This window comes from Sus scrofa, chromosome 16 (assembly GCF_054392235.1).
Source record: "Sus scrofa isolate SSC_HxYL_T2T_F1_AM1 chromosome 16, Sscrofa_HxYL_maternal_Yorkshire_Landrace_v2.0, whole genome shotgun sequence".
In the NCBI taxonomy this organism is placed as follows: domain Eukaryota; kingdom Metazoa; phylum Chordata; class Mammalia; order Artiodactyla; family Suidae; genus Sus; species Sus scrofa.
The window spans coordinates 63,522,632-63,543,301 of record NC_139398.1 but is presented as its reverse complement, the minus strand read 5'-3'; the positions used below and the strand labels follow the sequence as shown (position 1 = coordinate 63,543,301).

The 20,670-nt window shown below is 51.6% G+C and overlaps 1 long non-coding RNA gene across 2 annotated transcripts in view; it reads left to right on the top strand.

The window, feature by feature from the left end:
* Positions 1 to 16,416, top strand: part of LOC102166710 (uncharacterized) — a 33,639-nt gene extending 17,223 nt beyond the window's left edge. Inside the window, exons 4-5 of one of the 2 annotated variants that reach the window (XR_299561.4) lie at positions 5,088 to 9,442; positions 14,853 to 16,416. This is a non-coding gene — a long non-coding RNA (uncharacterized LOC102166710). Of the gene's footprint in view, positions 1 to 5,087; positions 9,443 to 14,852 lie in introns of those variants that run through there. The other variant, XR_001304776.3, reaches the window with a different exon arrangement.
* The last annotated feature ends 4,254 nt before the right edge of the window (positions 16,417 to 20,670 follow it).

Below are 20,670 nucleotides of genomic sequence, written 5' to 3'. Positions count from 1 at the left end.
ATAGTTTGCATCTACTCTGCTGTGGAACAGAGATTGACACAACATTGTCAATCACCTGTAGTCTAATTAAAATTAAAAAGTTGGGGCATTCCCGTCGTGGCTCAGTGGTTAATGAGTCCCACTAGGAACCATGAGGTTTCAGGTTCGATCCCTGGCCTTGCTCAGTGGGTTAAGGATTCAGCGTTGCCGTGAGCTGTGGTGTGGGTCGCAGACGTGGCTCAGATCCCAAGTTGCTGTGGCTCTGGTGTAGGCCGGCGACTACAGCTCCGATTCGACCCCTAGCCTGGGGCACCTCCATATGCCGTGGGAGCAGCCCTAGAAAAGGCAAAAAGACCAAAAAAAAAAAAAAACCTAAAAAGTTGGCAGAGAAGAGAAAGTCAGAGGAAGAGCTAAGGGAAATGGAAACCTTGCTTGGGGAAGCTGATGTATCTGGATGATAAAATATGAAGAAAGGAATGGAAGGGGGAGGGAGGGGCAAGAGGAGGAGGAGGAAGGAGGCAGGGTGGCCTTGCAGCGCCGGGGCTGCGAGCGGGCTGAGCAATGACGGGGAGGATGTGTGTCAACAGGGTAATAATAGGACTCACTTTACTTGGGAGCGTGAGAATGAGATGAGCTCACAGTGCAGAGTCGCGGTACAGGGACACAGGGTAAGCACCCAACGCACTAGTTAGTGTCACAATCACCGTTCCATCCCCCAGTACTGCTGAAGTACACACTCTCTCAAGGTCACAGCCATCCCTCTCATGACCTTTGGGGAGCCAGGCCAAGCAAGCACTGCCCTTCAAGGGAAGCCTGGGGGCTGGTGGTCAGCTCCTGGAGGGCAGGGCTCCCGTGACCATGCCACTTACCACCTCAACCCCCGTGGTCTCTGAACCTCTGTCCCTCACCTGGAAATGGGAGCATAGCAGCCACACCTCCTTGGGTCACCAAGGGGACAGAGTAGGGCAGAGCCAGCGAAGCGCTCACAGGGACACCTATTCAGGGTCCTTTATTTGGGGGATATTTACTGACATGCACCACAGGCCACACCAGCCGGGTGGTTGGGGACTCAAGGTGAACAAGACATACCTCTCCAGACCACACACACACACACACACACACACACACGTCTACACAGAGACAGAGACATATATACATAGAAAAATACAGAGACACAAACACACACAGACACATGTACAAATAGTCATCTATACACGGAGATGCACTTGCAGACACAGACACACACACACACCATTAATAAACTCCAGTTGTCAAAGCCCAAATTCCAGAAGGAGGGTAAATGTTTGTAAAATTCTTTCTGTGGAAATGAACACTGTAGGTGACCCTCGGGCTTTCTTGTTCGGGGATAAACAGGGGAGGCTCTTCACAGGACAGACTGTCACAGGACAAACAGCATCTTCCCCTTGCTGATGGACAGCTTGCTTTGACTAACAGACAAGTAAACCTCCAACCCATCCAGGTCCTAGCGCTGGCAAAGTGATCATCCCAAAGAGAAAGCGACATTATGACAGAATGGTGAAGTAAAGGGCTATTTCTCAGACTTAAAAACAAAATTTTTTTGTTTTTTTCATTTTCCCAGACAGAAAACAGCACTGTCAGATTTAAAAGCAGAGACTCCTAGCCTCACGAGCTGCCACCCCACAGAGCACTCGGTGGGCTGGTCTCTGCCCCCCAGTGCCCGGCGGGGGGAGGGGGGCAGATCCGGGTTTTCAGCCCTGGCTCCACACTGGACCAGCCCATCCCAGCTTCGATCCTGACGCCTGGGTCCCATTCCCAGCTTTTCCAAGTAACCTCAGCATGGGGGCTTGAAAAATCTTCCCAAGGGGGAGTTCCCACTATGGCTCAATGGTCATGAACCTGACTTGTATGCATGAGGATACGGGTTCAATCTCTGGCCTTGCTCAGTGGTTAAGGATCTGGCATCGCTGTGAGCTGGGGTGTGGGTCACAGACGCGACTTGGATCCCACAGTGCTGTGGCTGTGGTGTCGGCCGGCAGCTGCAGCTCTGATTCAACCCTTAGCCTGGGAACTTCCACATGCTGTGGGTTCAGCCCTTAAAAAAATGTATATGTATTTTAAAAAAAAAAAAGTCTTCCCAAGGGTTCCAGTGTCTAGCCAGGGCTGAAAAATTGCTGACCTAAAGGATTGTCTTTAACATCTAGCATCTGTGGTTGAGGGAAAAAAGCAATTGTAGCTTAGTAGGTGCTCAGTATATGTTTGTTCAATGACTGATGTATATGGAGTGACTTTTTGGCTATTTTTTTTCCCCCAAGGACAATGGGGTGGGGGGAGCTGTAATCAATCACATAGGACAGAGCTGGTGGGGCTCCAGCCAAACACACACAGGGTCCTTCTAGGGCGTGGATAGAGTCGGCGGGGGCAGGGTGGCACTTTTACTTTTCAGAGTGTGTGCTTCTCAGGCACTGACATTTTTCTCTCCAAACCGGCATGTGTCATTTTTTAAAATTCATGATAAAGAGAAGGATTTGCCAGCTGTTGAAGAGGCCACGCATTGAGCTTCTTTCGCTTCCCTTTTCTTTACCTATTCAGGGGCCCGGAAACACCCATAAATAGCCAGTGGGAAGGAAAGGTCAAGGTGAGGCTGAGTCAGTGAGCCCGAGCCAGCTGGGGCCGAGCTGCCCAGCCCGCCAAAATCCCTTCAAAAGTCCCTGGGCCCCTTCCAGGCCAGCAGCTGGGCCCCCAGAGGGTCAGGGTAGCCCAGGAGCAGGGAGTCAATGGAGCAGGCCCTGGGGGCCAGGGGGAAAGTGGTCCTGAGCCCGCCAGCCCTCAGGAGTCCAGCCTTGGGGCTCCACTGGGTCACAGTCCTGGTGACCTCACTCTGACACAGCCACCTGGACCTGCCTGTGGGCATTTCAGAGAAAACTCCCGACAGGGGGCAGAGAGCCCACTAAGGGCCCAGTTGGCTAACGCAACGCCACACAGCGCTCTGTGAGGGCCCTGCAGGATCCCCAGCTGCTGCTGAGGGTATGGAGGCCAGGCTGAGGGGCCACGCAGGCTCCTGCGGTTCAGGACCCCAGGCATCCGGTGGCCCACAAAGCCGAGCTGTGATCAGCCCCAACCCACCCTGTCCCAGGGGTTCTGCCTGGTGGTGGTCGCTCTGCTAGACCAGCAGCCAGGAGCTGTGGTAATGTCTGTGACCTAAGTGAGACCCCAAAATCCTGCCCCCCATCCAGGAGACCTAAAGCACTGAGAAATCCCAGCCCCAACCATAAGAATGTCAAGGTCCTGGAATCCCCTGGTAGCTCAGTGGGTTAAGGATCCGGCATTGTCAGTGCTGTGGCATGGGTTTGATCCCTGGGCCAAGAACTTCCGTATGTCAAAGGCATGGCTGGAAAAAAAAAAAGAATGCCAAGGTCCCATCACTTGTTTCCCCATCTGTAAGGATAGGAAACAGCATCACTGAGACACCTGCTCCGTGCCAGCTGCTCAGAAAAATTAAGGCTTCATCTGCCTCCCAGGTGGCAGTGCTATAATTTGCTCCATTTACAGTCAAGAAAACGGGGGCTCAGAGTCATTTGGGCTCAGAACTGTGTCTCCAAACAAGAGACAGAGCCAGGCTAGCACTCAAGACCCCTGTCCCCAGAAGGCAGGCCCCACAGTACCCTTGGAGGACCTGAATGGTGACAGGGACAGAGGGCTTTCTCCTCAGCCCTGGCCACCTCATCCCAGGCCTCGGCCTCAGGCATCTACCAGGAAGCCAAGAGAAGGATCTGGATGGAGGCAGATCACAGCCAGCCTCAGCCTTGAAGACCAAGAGCGTGGCCTGGGCCAGCCTGGGCGGGAGGCTGGGCCCCTGGAGAGCCAGCTCTGGGCCAGGAGCCAGGCTGACCTCCGGCCCTTAGGCCGGGACAAGTCTGTCCCTTCCCGCCTCCCTCTTCCTTAGAAGTCTTCTCAGCCCTGAACTCTCTGCAGGTGCTGCTGCTATGCCAGCAACCTGCTTAACCCCCCATCTCCCAGGCCTCCTTTCTGGAACCCAGAGGGGAAGGGTCACAGGAGGCAGAGCCTTAGAGTTCAAGGGGAAAATGGCACACCTCTGGGACCCTCCAGAGTCCCATCTCTGCTTCACCTGTTACTAAGGGGCCTTAGAGACTTGGCCCTTCTGTGCCTTGGTTTCTTTTTTTTTTTTTTTCAGGGCCACTCCTATGGCATCTGGAGGTTCCCAGGCCAGGGGTCAAATCGGAGCTACAGCTGCTGGCCTACACCACAGCCACAGCAATGCGGGATCCGTGAGATCCCAGAGTTGAGAATCTTGCAAAGCAGCAGAAAGTGTGACCTGGGCATGAGGCATGGTACATTAGAGCAGTGGGCTGTGTGGAGGGTCACAGTTCTGGCCCCACAGCCTAGGTTCTAGACCTCTCCACCATGGACTAGCTGGGGCTCTTGAACCTGTGTCTTAGCCTCTCTGTGCCTTGGCTTGCTGGAGTCAGAGAACACTCACCCCCTAGGGCTGCCACGAAGATTTCCTTTTTGGCTGCCCCTACGCCCTGCAGCTGTGGCAACGCCTGATCCTTTAACCCACTGTGACTGGCTGGGGATCGAACCTGCATCCTGGTGCTGCAGAGATGCCGCCAATCTTGTTGCACCACAGCAGGCAGTCCGCCATAAAGATTTCTGAGATGCTCACACTTGACCCAGGGCCTGGTCCACAGACGCAGGCACCAAGTCGTGGCCATTGTTATTGTCTAGCACCGTTGTCTCTGAGCCACACGTGTGACCTGCACACCCTCATGGCTTCTAGATTGCTTCCAAAAGCAGGGCTGTCACCTTCCTGGACTCCTTGGGATGGAGCTTTCAGAAAGGTGTGGGCCTTTCCTAGAGAGACCCTGCGGCCCGTGAGTCCTCCACTCTAAACGGCCCCCTTCTGCTGGGTGAAGTGGGGTCAGCCAAGAGCCCTTGTCAAGGAAAATGAGCTTGCAGGGACCTCAGGCCGGGTGTTTCTCTCCCCTGGGCCTCCACATCCTCTGTGGTAAAATAAGCAGTGATCTGTAAGAAGATCGTGATCTCGGGCCGCAGTGCCTTTGACAGTTAAGGCTCCAGGGTTCTATTTTTGTCTTCTCTGTTAATAGCATCATCATCCCGCCATGACTGGCATTGATTGAACACCTGTCATACGCCAGAAACTAAACGCAGGGGTGGATGCCACGGCAGCTATCAGTCCTTGAACGCTGTGATGCACCAGCTACACACACGCCACCAAATCTCTCATTTACATCTCACAGCAACCTGACCAGGCTCACCAGAAGGATGAGCGAGTAAGTTCCACGGGATGCTCTGGCCTCATTCTGCTGGGATCTGAACCCAAGGGCCAGGCTCGTCGTCACAAGGTGAGGCCCAAGTCTCCACCGGCCTGTGAAGTGGGAATTATTATCTCCATTACATTGATTTGAAAGAAAACCCAACAACCTGGGGCCCAGAAAAGGGCAGTGAGTCAGCCTGCATCACTCTGTTTGAGACGCTGGCCTCTGAGGATATCCTGCTTCTCCCTGCTTTTATCCCGATGGTCTGAGCCGAGGCTCTAAAGAAACGCACTGGGACTTTGGGACCCGCAGTCCCCACTCAGAGTTCCGGTCCAGTTACTCTGGGCCCACAGCTGAGCTCCAGATAACTGAGGGTCCAGCCTTTGGCAGGACGCCTGACCTCCAGATGACTGGGGTCCCAGCATGGAACAAAGACGGGAGTCAAAGAAGAGGCTGGCACCCCACCCATGGCGGGGCTCCTCAGTGAAACTCGGGGAGGGCATTTCTCGCCAAGGAGCAGGGCACAGGCTCCTCGTTCCACTTTCATCCTCTCTTCTTTATGGCCCAGCACCACTTTGTCAGCTCAATATGATGCTCTTCGTTTTGTAGGAAAGTGACCTCATATGGTTTATCTAAGCAAGGAAGCACTGACTGGTGTCCCAGGCAAATTGTATCAACCAGGATACTTTTTAAAAATTCTAGCGGGGAATTGCCATTGTGGCTCAGTGGTAATGAACCAGACTAGTAGTATCCATGGGTCTGCAGTTTCAATCCCTGGCTCCCTCAGTGGGTCAAGGATCCGGCGTTGCCGTGACCTGTCGTGTAGGCCACAGACGCGGCTCGGATCCCACGTGCTTATGGCTGTGGTGCAGGCCGGCAGCTGCAGCTCCAGTTTGACTCTAAGCCTGGAAGCTCCATAGGCCTCAGGTGTGGCCCTTAAAAGAAAAAAAGCAAATAAAATAAAATAAAATTCCAGTCGATTTCGGAGGATAGGTTGTTTTCCCACTTTGGGGAAGAGCCTTTGGAGGTGTGGGCTTCGGCCCTGCCCCCTGCCAGGCAGAGAGAGGGCATGGGGGGGGGCTGGCTGCAGCTTCTAATTCTCCCTCCCTGAGATGAATTCCCTTTCAGTGGCCACCACGGAACAATGACAGCTTAGTTCCTCTTGTCAGTCCTCCCTTTGCATACTCACCTTTTTCCCCCCAAGAGCCAAGGAAAGAGGAATTGGCTGCCTGATTGATGTCTGAAGGCCGAGGCGAAGTGAAAATGGGAGCAGCCCTGAGGAGGGGGGTGACTCATTCCCTGACCAAGGGACAAGGCCAGCCAGGGCAGAGGGGACCTTGGGAAGACCTGGGCTTTTGTTCCCTCTGGGAGCAAAATGAATCACCGATCCCACCTAAGTCACACTGGCCAGTCCCAAACTTTCCCGGGTAGAACCAGTGAGAGCCTCCAAGATGAGTCAGGTGGGGCCCTATCAATGGGCACAAAGGCCAAGGCCGTGCTCTTCCTTATTCTTCACGTTCACCTTGGCCCTTGAAAGAGGTTGGTAATCCTTGGGGCACATCGGAATCTGGCTCCAGAAAAGGAAGGTCGGCCACAATGCCTCCAGGGAGACCGGCCAGCAAGGTGGTGACCACCTGCTCTGGGCTGGCTGTCTGGACATCGTGCAGGTCTGCTCACTTGTTCGCTGACTCGGGCAGGAGCATTGACTGGACGTCCCGCAGGTGCAGGGCATTCTGCAGGTTCTCCTTGCTCCAGACCCCGCGGAGTGTGATGCTCGTGCACAGATGGGGAAACCGAGGCCCTCAGCAAGGAGCCCACCCCAGAGCCGTCTGACTCTGGACCTTGCTTCTTCTGATCCTGTGTCTCCGGAGACCTGGTCTTCCTCAGTGGGCCACGAATGTCTGTTTCACATGTCACCACCTGAGTTGATCCAGAAGAGCCTAGAAAGCCCAAGCCTTTTCTCCACGAAGCAGCCTGGGTTATTTTCAGAGGAGGAGCCTGCCCCAAGGAGCAGCAGAACTCCAGGCTTGTCCTCTGGGGCCTCAGCATTCCAGAGACCAGATGTGCGAGCCTGACGTCACTCACCGAGTCGTGGCCCCACTCCAGGCTGCGCTCCACTGGCTTGTGACCCCGGCTCCTCCACGATCTCCTCCTCCCTTTCCTCAGCTTGAAAGAGACGGAGTGGTGCTGGCAGCTGCTTCTCAGCATCTGGCGGAACATTCTGCCCCATCGCTGAGGGCCTCTCACTCCCCAGCCATCCCTGGGGATGGCCGATGACTCATATTTCCATTTACAGTGCGGGGCCAGGCCCCAGATCTTTCCATGACCACCAGGACGGGCCATATGGCGTTGGTTTAAGGACATGAGCATGTCATCAGACAGGCCTGAGTTCAAGTCCTCCTCCTGCTGTTTGATGGCTGTGTGATTTCAGAGAGTGGACTTACTCTCTCTGAGCCTCTTTCCCCTTATGTAAATGCAAACTATGGCTAACAGCTCTGATATTTTCCTTATTGAAAAAGCCTCTTGGCTTTTGCTTGCAGCTCTGAAAAATGAACCATGCCAATCTATCTTTCGACTCCTGGCAATCAACCCGAGCCGTAGCAGTGACAACACCAGATCCTTAACCCACTGAGCTCCCAGGTAACCCCAGGTTCGTTTTTTTTTTTTTTTAATTGAAGTATAGTTGATTTACAATGTTGTGTTTCTTTTTTTATATACTCACCATTCATAAGCCAAGGAAAGAGGAGGCTGCTATTTGGTTTTTTGACCTGGAGATTGGCACCTGCCATCGGCCTCTAGATGGATTGAATCCTGAGCCAGTGCAGCTGCCGCCCCCAGCGCCCCCTGAAAGCAGCTCAGGGCGGAGGAGTGAGGCGCTCTGTGTTCTGGGAAAAACTGACAGAACAGGTCTTCTGATAATTAGATATTTTCAGGAAAAGGCTTTATGAGCCCAGTTCTTGCATCGCCTTGTATTTTAGAAGAGCACTAAAATCCTTCATGGTGACGTCTGCTCCTCGTGACTAGCAATGACCTTCGTGCAACTAGCAGCCACCTTCTGTAAAAATGTGTACATGGTTGTGTGTACCTCACGCTTCACCAAAATCGTTTTTTTCCTTTTTTGGCTTTTTAGGGCCACACCTGCGGCCTATGAAGGTTCCCAGGCTGGGGGTCCAATCGAAGCTGCAGCTGCTGGTCTACGCCACAGCCACAGCAACTCGGGATCCGAGCCTAGTCTGTGACCTACACCATGGCTCATGGCAACACCAGGTCTTTAATCCACTGAGCGAGGCCAGGGATTGAACCCACCTCCCCATGGATACTAGTCAGATTTGTTTCTGTGCCACGATGGGAACTGCCCACCACAATCACTTATATGCTGACCTTCCCCTCTGCGTTTTTGGAGCGGTTTTCTGAGAACTACCCAAAATGCTGCCTCCTGGGCTATAGTCCCCATTTTGCCCCAAATAAAACTTAACTCTCAATGTTTAGGTTGTGCATATTTTTTTAAGTCAACAGTTTCTTAAAATGGAACAGTAGGAGTTCCCGTCGTGGCTCAGTGGTTAACGAATCCAACTGGGAACCATGAGGTTGTGGGTTCGATCCCTGCCCTTGCTCAGTGGGTTAATGATCCGGCGTTGCCATGAGCTGTGGTGTAGGTCGCAGACGCGGCTCAGATCCTGTGTTACTGTGGCTCTGGCGTAGGCCGATGGCTACAGCTCCGATTGGACCCCCTAGCCTGGGAGCCTCCATATGCCGCGGGAGCAGCCCAAGAAATGGCAAAAAGACAAAAAAAAAAAAGGAACAGTAATGTTTATATACCATTTACTATGTGCTAGGGATCTCTTTATCTGGTGGTACCACCAACCTCATCTTATAGATGAGGAATCTAAGGCTCAGAGAAGTGAAATAACTTGCCTAAAGTCACACAGCCAGTAAGTGGCAGAGTTGAGATTCACAGTCGGGCTGTCTGGCTTCAGAGTCCTGGCTCTTAATCATTGTGCTGAGAAAAGTAAACAAGACGAAACACATAAACCACGCAGCACAGTGCTGGGCACCAGGTGAATTCTGAGTAAGTGTTTGCCAGTAGTACTATTATTTCTATTGTTAATGCTTTGCAATCAACACACCCGAGTCTCATTTTTATTTATTTTATTTTATTTTATTTTATTTTTTTGTTTTTTAGGGCCACACCTGGGACATATGGAAGTTCCCAGGCCAGAGGTCGAACTGGAGCTGCAGCTGCCAGCCTATGCCACAGCCGCAGCAATGCAGGATCCAAGCTACATCTGCAGCCTACACCACAGCTCACAACACCACCAGATCCTTAACCCACTGAGCAAGGCCAGGGATCAAAGCCTGCACCCTCATGGTTACTAGTCGGGTTTGTTACCACTAAGCCACAATGGAAACTCCCTGAGTCTCATTCTTGACCATGAAAAGTGGGTGAGGGCCCCCTGCCCTTCCAGTCAAATCCAAGAATCAAGAAGGTTCTGAGTTAAAGACTGTCATCAGCCCACCCAGTGGGCCCTTGGCATCGTATGGGTCCCTTGGCATGCCAGTTCAAGGTTCCTGCCATGTGGCCTTAAGCAACTGACTTCATGGCTTTGGGCCTCAGTTTCTTGACCTGTCAAGTGGGGATGCTCTGCCTTATCTGTGGGTTGGGAACAGGAGAGGAAGCGCAAGGTGGGCCTCGCGTGCTCTGTTCAGTATGGGCAGGCTGTCAGCAGACCCTCCAGCCCAGGTGGCCTGTCTCCCCTGTTTTAACCACTAGGCTCTATGGCTTCCCAAGTATAACACCTGCCAAGGCGAAGCTTGCAATTTGGTCTCCAAACTCCCAAACCAAAGAGCCAATGAAATGCTGGTAACAAAAGACCCACCTGAGACAAAATGTCCTTGGAAGGTTGTGAGTGAAGTGTTGGGTACAGGATTATCAGGAAGGGCCTGATACTGGGCCTGATACAGGGCGAACAATACTGATAACAGGCAAAACACAATTTAAAATAAAAAGCATTCAACTAAATGGTAAAGGGGAATTTTTTCTCTCTCTCTTTTTCTTTCTTTTGTCTTTCTCTGTCTTTCTTTCTTTCTATTTTCTTTTTTTTTTTTCACTTTTCAGGGCCACACCTGCAGCATATGGAATTTCCCAGGCCAGGGGTTGAATCAGAGCCGCAGCTACCAGCCTATGCCACAGCCACAGCAATGCCAGATACAAGCTGTATCTGCGACGAGGCCGCGGCTTCTGGCAACACCAGATCCTTAACCCTCTGAGCGAGGCTAGGGATCACACCCGCATCCTCATGGAGACAATGTCGGGCTCTGGTGAAGGGATCCTTCATTCTCTTAGCTTCTATGTGCCATTGGCTTCTTATTTTTAATATCCTTCCTAGACCTTTCCCACCTCATCTAGTCCTTCCATTGTTGCGTCATGGTCCAGAGGCCTCTCTTCTTCATGTTCCTTGAGGGACGAGCCAGCCTTCTCCAGGCCTCCCCTCTGCTGCTTGCATTCACTTCTTGGAGGCTACTGCCTTGCTGAGCTCTTCCCTGCTCAGTGACCAGGTACAGCTCCTGCCCATCCTTCCCCTGTGCCCAAGGCCCCATCCTTGCCTGCTCTCAGGGCAGAAGGGCGCTCGTCTCCCAGAAGGACTGGAGGGAGGGTGGCCACCCAAAGGACCTTCACCTGGTGAGTTGCTCACACAGCCATCCCCTGCTCCGTCCTCTAAGTGAGTCCAGGGCATGGCCCATAGGAGACACCTACGAAAGGGGGGCTGAGTGAGCTTAAACTGATCTAAGATATTATTAGTTCAATCTGAAAAAGAATGATGAGGAGGTCTTGTCTGGCAGCCTGAGCTAGAGAGAAATTTTTTTTTTTAATTTCCTATTGAGGAGTTCCCACTGTGGTGCAACAGAATTGGTGGTGTCTTGGGAGCACTGGGACACAGTTTTGATCCTTGGCCAGCACAGTTAAGGATCTGGAGTTGCTACAGCCCCGGGTTGGGTTGTGACTGCGGTTCAGATCTGATCCCTGGCCCAGGAACTCCATATGCTACGGGGTGGCCAAAAATGTAAAAAAAAAGTCCCATTAAAGATTTTCAACTAGGAGATGTGTCCACTGGAATCTTCCAAGCCAGGGCCTTTCTCTTACTTCCTCCAGTCAGTGGGTATTGATTATTTTTGTATCAAGTTCTTGATGTTGTAAGAATGCAAAAATTGTGTAAAGCTTGGAGCAGCTACGTCTATAGAAGGCACAGGAAGTCTTCCAGCCATCAGTCAATGTCCATGGAGCATCAGCCATTTATTGCGGATATTTATTGCACCCCATGCAGGAGGGAACAAATGCTTCATGGAATTTATGGTTTGGGGGGGACGATGACAGAGAGCACAGCCATCATCAAAGCAAGAGCCAGGCAGCCCCCACACAAATGGCCACATTTCAAAACCCTCACTCTGGAGTTGGGCCAGGCTGGCGTAGCATCTCAGCTTCTTTACTTAATTCATGTGACCTTGAGCAAGAGGCTTCATAAGCCCGTCAAGGCTCAGTTTCACTCTATTTCAATGGAAAAAATAATCACTTTCTTCCTAGGGTCATCATGAGAATGGAAAGAAGCAACTTAAAGAGCCGGCATATCATTTTTCTTGTTGTGCTAAGGGCGATGACAATATAATAAATGCCAGAGGAATGATACAGAAAGGGGGGAACTCCTTTTCCTGGCGAGGGGATGGTATGGCAGAGGAGAATTTTCAGGAGAAGGGGGTGGTTTGGTGCTGAGTCTTAAAGGAGGGGTTGGATTTCTATACAAGGAAGTGGCCAAGAGTGAATCAGTTCAAAAGTAGAAAAATGAATGATTCAGAAGGTCATTAAAACAACACAACGAAAGAATCTAAACCAAATGACTGGGTTCCTTAAAAATAGGACATTGCATTTGCCAAGCTAAGAAAACGTTAGTCAGGCAGGGGAGGCGGTTACTGGGAAATTTCACCCGGTTCAGCATTATTGAGAAGTTGCGGGTTCCTGGAGCCTTCGGCGAGCGGTTGCACAATCCTGAGGGCCCAGAGTCACTGTGGTCCAGTGACAGAGAGGGAAGTGTTTAGGACAGGATCGATATTAGAAAAACAGAAAGAAGCTGCTTGAAAAGAGGAGCTGTTTCAAGAGAAAGTGGTCACATGTACTGGGGGAGTCTGGGCTGGGTCCACGGCAAACATCTGGCCTGGGGAACCACGGCGTTGGACATCTGAAAGGCAGGGACGATGCACACCCAGGGTGCTGGGTCTGACCCACGGGACCTACACGTCCCATTCATTCTCCCCCAGGATCTGCAGCCCCTCCTCCCACCACAAGGGCCCCGCAACCTTCTCCATCCAGCTGATTGAAATAGGCAGATGGAGCTCAAATCCCAGCTCGGCCTCTTGCTTGCTGTGTGATTTTAGGCAGGTCCCATCACCTCTCTGTGCCTTTATTTCTTGTCTATGAAAAGGGGATCGGGGGAGTGTCCGTCTTGGTGCAGGAGAAACACATCTGACTAGGAACCATGAGGTTGCAGGTTCAATTCCTGGCTTCGCTCAGTGGGTTAAGGTTCCAGCATTGTCATGAGCTCTGGTGTAAGTCTTAGACTTGGCTCAGATCCCGCGTTGCTGTGGCTCTGGTGTAGGCTGGCAGCTGTAGCTTCGATTAGACCCCAGCCAGGGAACCTCCATATGCCATGAGGGCAGCCCTAAAAAGTGAGAAAAAAAAAGCAGGGGAGGGATCAGGGCGTTAACGGGGCTCAGTGGGTTAAGAAACCAACATAGTGTCCCTGAGGATGCAGATTTGATCCCTGGCCTCACTCAGTGGTTAAGAAACTGGCATTGCCACAAGCTACAGCATAGGTCACAGATGTGGCTCATATCCGTTGTTGCCCGTGGCTGTGGCGTAGGCCTCCAATTTGACCCCTAGCCTGGGAACGTCCATATGCTGCAGGTGTGGCCATTAAAAGACAAAAAAAAAAAAAAAAAAAAAAAAAGAGAGATGGTAATATTCACTTCCCTGGATAATAGAAGTTCTAACACCTTCTCCTGTTCTCCTCCTTCTTCTGACTGCCTCTCTCCCTGCCTATTCTGATGATGTCTTGCTGGAGGGACTCATGGAGACCACAAGCAAATAATTGAACACCTCCTGGCTGGTACCCTGCAAATGAGATCATTGATTCATTTGTGTCACTGAATGTACCTTTATCAATACTTGTCATGTAACGAGCATTGTGCTTGGAATACAGGCAAATGTTATATAAAGGGATGAGGAGTATTCAAAAAATAGAAGAGGGAATTCCCTGGTGGCTCAGTGGGTTAAGGATCCAGCACTATCCCTGCTGTGGCTCGGGTCACTGTTGTGGTGCAGTTTCAGTCCCTGGCCCAGGAACTTCAGCATGCTGTGGCTGCGGCCACAAAGGGAAATAAAGACAAAAGATAGAGATGGCATGCCAGGGGTGGAGGTGGACAGGCGGAATAAGGAGGTGTAAATGGCACAGCCCAGGGAGAAACAGACACACAAACCCAAATGACAGCTGTGGGGACCTGTGGGAGGCTGTGATTTTACTGACTCAGGCAAGCTGGGAAAGCCTCTGAGAGGAGGGGATAGAGGAGCTGGGGGCTGAAGCGTAAGTATTTACTGGGTGAATAAAGCCAGGAAGAGTATTTTACACTGAGGAACAGCCTATGCGAAGGCCCAGCTACATCCAAGCACAGAGTGTTTGGAGAAGAGTTGGGTGCCTCTCCGGAGGAAATAAAATGAAATCTTTTCTTTTCGCACAGGACCTGCCACAGAGTCAGCGCTCTGTAAATGTTGGCCATTAGCGTTGACACATGGCCCCTGAACTTGATCTGCAGAGGTTGGCTGAGACTCTAAGCGAGAGCCCAATCGCCTTCCAGGATGAAGGCCGGCTCGGGGTCAGAGCAGGGAGGGAAGTGAGCTTCGGAAGAGGGGCTGTGGTATGAGACACTTCCTGCTTTAGGGGCCTGTGTCTGGCCTTCCCCGGGGCTGCATCTTCTGTTCCCTTCCCCAAAGAGAAGCTCCGGACCCAGCCTGCTGACAGGCGCTCAGCTAACGGGAAGGTGGACCACACTGGGCCTCAGTCATCGGCTGGTCTTGATGAGCCAGGCCCTGGGGATTCCTCGGGCCCCAGGGAGCATTTAGAGAAGTACCCTGCGAGTCATCTGCCCTGTGTGGTCACTGTCTGCCGGGGCTGCGCAGGGCAGGAAGGGAAATGAGCGGATTGCAGCACCGAGCGGTGGGAACCAGGCGCTGGCCGCCAAGCCGGCTCTGTTACCAGAACGCGGTGGTTAGGTAATCCGTTCACGCAGGCCCTCAACAAGTATGTACTGAGTGCCAGGTGCTGTTTCAGGCTTTAGGGACACTGCAGAGACGGACATCATCTCCCCGCTTCAGGAGTTTCCCTTGTGGCTCAGCGGAAACGAATCTGACTAGTATCCATGAGGAAGCAGGTTCGATCCCCGGCCTCGCTCAGTGGGTTAAGGATCCAGCGTTGCTGTGAGCTGTGTGTAGCTCACAAATGCAGCTCGGATCTGTCATTGCTGTAGCTACAGCTCCGATTCTACCCCTAGCCTGGGAACCTCCATATGCTGTGGGTGTGGCCCGCCAGCCGGATCACATTTGATCTGCTTCATTGCTTCAAGAGATAAATCTTGTTTCCTCCTTGTTATCCCATTTCACAGATGATAGCCTCCTGTTTTAAACACCCCCCCCGGGAGTTCCTTGGTGGCCTAGTGGTTAAGGATATGGCATTGTCACTGCTGTGGCACAGGTTCGATCCTTGGCCTGGGAACTGCTGCGTGGCCAAAAAGAAAAAAAGAAAAAGCCACCCCAGATCTGCCCATCATTACCTCTCAAAAGGAGGTGAACCAAGGTGAGCTAAGCTCTTGTTCTGAGCTCACGATGACCTACTGGGGCAGGAATGAGGGGCCTGGCATTTTCTGATAACAGTCAGGCCCCGCCTGCCTAAACCACTCTCCTGAACTCTGAGAGCTTTCAAATGCTTTGGAGACCTGTAAGAACGCCTTTTCCCAACATTCCTTAATCATCATTACTCTGGTCTCAGGCATTTAGTTGCTCATCTGTTTCTCAATTCTTTCATGAATGGAGAACTTCTTTCATGATTGGATCAGGGCTAGAGCAGCCTTGGACCAGATGGTGCTTTAAGTATGTCCCCCACCCCCATCCCATCCACTGTCACGGCCACTCTGCCTTTCATTCTCTGGTTCCAGACCCACGTGTGAGCCCTGCTGTGTGCCAGGTGCTTGGATCGGGAGGTGCTTGCAAAGGATGAAGCTGGCCTCTGGGAGAGGGGTGACAGATAGGGGCCAGAGAGAGGGTAGCCCAGGGGACTGTGGGCCCCCAGAGGTCATGTGACCTGGGTGGGAGTGAGTACTTAAGCTGAGTCCAGAAGGTCCCTAGAAGTTATCCAGGGTGGAGTTCCCATTGTGACCCAGCAAAGAACAAAAAAAGCAGCCCTAAAAAGAAAAAAAAAAAAAAGTCATCCAGGGTGAAGATTCTCCGGGCAGAGACACGTGACAGGACGTGGCCTTTGGGGGACCTGGATGTCACCGGAGGTGCCCCATAGCATCTGGCAGATAAAGGGGACCAGACAGCAAAAGGGCCAGCAAGAGACTAGAATGGTAGGAAAGCAAACTCATGAAGGGCCTTCAAAGGTGGGTTAAAGGAACCACTTCTCTCTCTTGAACAAGTTAGGACACAGCACAGCCACAGAAACCGTCTTCCATATTTGATTCAATTCAACCAGTATTTAGTGAGCATCCCTCATCTACTAGACTTCGTTCTGGGAATAATAGACATTAAAAAGCAGCACATACTAGAGATTAAAATCATAGAGATGGAAAATGCACTCATGGAGGAATTCCTGCTGTGGTGAAATGGGATTGGCGTCGTCTCTGAAGTGTTGGGACGCAGGTTTGATCCCTGGCCTGGCCCGATGGGTTAGAGATCTGGCGTTGCTGAGCTTCGGTATAGGTCACAACTGCGGCTGGGATTTGATTCCTGGCCCGGGAACCCCCATACGCCGCAGGGCTGCCAAAAAAGAAAAGAAAAGGTGCTCATGGAGCTGACATTCTAGTAGGTGGAACAGGGAGAGACAGCCAGTAAAAAAATAAACAAGTAAAGGAGTTCCCGTTAACGAATCCGACTAGGAACCATGAGGTTGCGGGTTCCATCCCTGGCCTCACTCAGTGGGTTAAGGATCTGTCATTGCTGCGGCTGTGGTGTAGGCTGGCGGCTACAGCTCTGATTCGACCCATAGCCTGGGAACCTCCACATGCTGCAAGTGTAGCCCTAAAATAAAAAATAAAATAAACAAGTAAAATGCACAAAGTGCTAAGCACGGGCGTAAATAAAGCGGGAGAGGAGAATGGAGGGTCCTTGGGGAGGAGAGCAGCTGACTTCTAATAGAACAGCCGTAGGACAGCCAGGGAGGACCTCAGTGAGAACTCGGCATTGGGGCGAAGACTGCTGCTGATATTAGGGGAGGGGTGTCCCAAGCCCAAAGAAGAGTGGGGGGTTGTGGGCTTATTTGGGAAACGGAGAGGATCAGTGAGTCTGGGGAAGCATGAGTGAGAGGAGAGGAGAGAGGGGGAGGGTGTGAAGGGGCCTTTGCCTGTGAGCTGGGCGAGATGGGGGCGCTGCAGGGCTGTGAGCAGCCGAGAGAGGTGAACACCAGGGAGAGAGGGGAGGCAGGGTGGGGAACTGGACTCTGGCAAGATTTCAATAAATGCACCTAAAAAAATGGGATGGGTAAATGGCAGACTTAAATAAGGACAGGCGCTTCCAGCAGCAGAAGCCACGCATAGACACAAGATCTTTCAAGAATACTCCCCACAGAGTTCCCATCTTGGCTCAGCAGTTAACAAGCCTGACTAATATCCACGAGGTTGCGGGTTTGATCCCTGGCCTCACTCAGCGGGTTAAGGATTCCATAGCATGAGCTGTGGTGTAGGTCACAGGTGCGGCTTGGATCTCCTGTGGCTGTGGCTGTGGTGTAGGCCGGCAGCTGCAGCTCCAATTCAACCCCTAACCTGGGAACCTCTATATGCCGGGAAAAAAAAAAAAAATACTCCTCCTAACACCTGATAAGATGTGATAGATGATGGTGGTGGACTGGTAGAGCTGTACAAGAGATAGTACTGAATTTAAAAACTAGGCTGCAGAACAATGTAATCCATTCTGTGCCAGAAAAGTGAGTAGAGATGATAGATGACAACTAGGTAGATAAATAGATAGATGGATAGATAGATGCTAGATATAAATAGATGGGTATAAATATAGATATCTAGATTGATAGATGATAAATAGATGGATCGATAAATGATAGCTAGATAGATAGATGATAGATATAGATGATTGATAAATACATAGATCGATCATAGATACAGATGGATAGATAGGAGGACATTGCACAAACCTGTTGCCCTGTGAAAACCAGCTGCCCTGTAACTGAGGTCTCGTCATAGCCTGACCATCTCCCCTCAAATCCAGCCCTGAAGTATTACCATGGGTGAGGACTTTTTAATTTTCTTTATTATGAAATATACAAATAAAAAGTGTGCACTGGAGTTCCCATCGTGGCTCAGTGGTTAGCAAATCCAACTAGGAACCATGAGGTTGCAGGTTCAATCCCTGGCCTTGCTCAGTGGGTTAAGGATCCGGTGTTGCCGTGAGCTGTGGGGTAGGTTGCAGACGTGGCTCGGATCCCGCGGTGCTGTGGCTCTGGCGTAGGCTGGCAGCTACAGCTCCGATTGGACCCCTAGCCTGGGAACCTCCATATGCTGCAGGAAGCGGCCCAAGAAATGGCACAAAACACTATCAGGAGTGTGCACTATCTGGTCCACTGTGCGGCCAGACATGGACGTTGCTTTCATAGTTTGCTGCTGGTTTCCTGCCTGGATGGAGGAGGGGACGACAGCGCTCAGGGCTGGCGGAGGCGTCCCCATTGAAACACCCCTGCTCCTTTCCCAAAGCCCCTCTCTCCATGTCATCCTCAGCTCCCCACTCTTAGTCTCCCCGCCCCCACCCTCACCAAGCATCCCGGCTTCCCTTCCCTTCTCCCTCTCTTCCTGGCATTTCCACTTGACAAGGCCAAAGCAAAGAGGACTGAGTGCTCGCCAGCACAAAGTGCAGGCTGAGAGTCAAGCCAGGACACCGCTCTCCTGCAGTGTCTGTCCCCAGGGTCTCACGTGTACACTCAAGACACTGTTAACAGTGCTTACTTCTGCAGAGGGACCCGGAGGCTTGGCCTGTCATTTCCCACTCTTTCAAAAAATTTAATGTCTTTTTAGGAGGTACATTGATTTTTACATTTAAAAACATAATTTTACTGCTAGCCAGGCCCACCCCTAACATAGCAGGACCCCAAGAAAGAGCAAAAGGAAGCCCCCCCCACCTCCTTTTTTGGTCTATTTAGGGCCACACCCGCAGTATATGAAGGTTGCTAGGCTAGGGGTTGAATCTGAGCTGCAGCTGCCAGGCTACACCACAGCCACGGCAACGCGGGATGTGAGCTGCGTCTGAGACCTACACCACAGCTCACGGCAACACCAGATCCTTGACCCACTGAGCAAGGCCAGGCATTGAACCCACGTCTTCATGGATACTGGTCAGATTCGTTTCCACTCAGCCACAATGGGAATTCCCAGGAAGCTCCCTTTTGCTCTTTGGTGTGTCCCCTCCCTTTGATAGGGATGGAGCAGGCATAGGTAGTTATAAAAGTCCCAGTAAAGGACCGAAGTTAAAGAAGGAAGCTTAGGGGACATTGGGAGGTCACTGTAAGCTAATAACTGCTCAAGAAAGCCATCAGCACCAGGCAGGCTCATTGGAATAGTGGAGGCAGAAAATGTGCCTCAGGTCATTGGGTGAGAAGAGGGATGAGGCCTGCATTCAGATTCAGACCCAGGGCAAGAATTTGAAGACCGTCCTTCTGCTGCTTTGAATACGCTCCTTCCTGGATACTAAGGAGGAGCTGCTACTCCCAGAAAGGAAGAGGTGGGCTTTCCCAACCCCCACCCGCCTTGGAGGATAAAACTGTAGTCCAACAGAACCCTCGGGGCAGAGCTTCCATGCCTGCCCGCTTGCATCTCTCACAAGTGTCCTGTCCTAATCAATCTATTTCTTGCCCATCACTTTGTCTCTCACTGAATTCCTTCTGCGCGGAGGCATGAAGAACCTGAACCTCAGTGAGTCCAGACATCCGGTGAGTGCTAATTTAAGATGCGGGTCCGAGTCCCAGTCTGGGTTCTGGCTAGGTTCAGGCCATTAATACTGTTAGTTGCACTTTCGATTCCTGTCCCAGATCCAGCCTCTGGGCAGCTATGAGAGGACAGCCCAGCTCACATTTGCTCTACTTACTCCCCACGCTCCAAAGCAGACCCCTGGTCATCCCTCGGCTCTAGGTCTGCCCTTATCAGGCAGGACCCCGGACACAGGCCCGTGCAGTCTCTGGAAGTGAACTTGAACATTTAAGGCGGGGGCTGCACGGACCCTGGCTGTCCAGACATGGCTGGAAGTATTAGTACCACCTACCCAATGGAAGGATTACCAGCATCTTCATCTGAAGATTTTCTGTATTGTTGGAACATTTTACCCTTCACGGAACATTCGGGGTCTCTACAAGAGGACACAGGGCAGGGGGAGGGCTGGGACACCAGGAAGAGCCGTCGTGCATTTGGGGTTTTGTCACTTCTTCACTGAGGGTCCTGGAGCTGAGCTCCAATTTCCTTCTCTGTTAACAGGGAATCAGAATAACCCCTTTCCAGGGTTATTGGAAGGATCGAGTGGCACATTTTTAAAAATGTAATTATTACTATGTTTTAAATGGCAGTCGATGCCAGGAATATTCGGCTGATCCTGCTGGGGTGGTTTCAGCAAGCCTATTTCCTGGTCCTAATCACTTCCTCCATCAGCCCTGACGTCAGGCTCAGCCCTTACCTCACTCACCCTCCCCGCCCTGACCCTCCCAGGAGCCACCTCACCACGTCCTGACCCCAAGCTTAGCTCATCCCCACCCTGGGACTCAGCCTGAGAAGCAAAAGGGCCCACTTTCTCTTTCACCTCCGTTTGAGGATATTATGCCAAGTGAAATGGGCTGGCCTCAAAAAGACACTTTATGATTCTACTTAAAGAAGGTACTTAGAAGAGTCAAACTAATAGAGACCAGAAGTAAAATGGGGGTTGTCAAGGGTTGTGGGGAGGAGAGAAGGAGGCGTCATTGTTTAACTGCTCCAGAGTTTTAGTCTGGGAAGTTGAGACAGTTCTTTAGGGTGATGGTGCCAGGGTTGTAGAACCAGGTGTGTATGCCCTTAATGTCACTGAAATGTACACTTAAAAATGGCTTAAATGGGGAGAGTTCTTGTCCTGGCT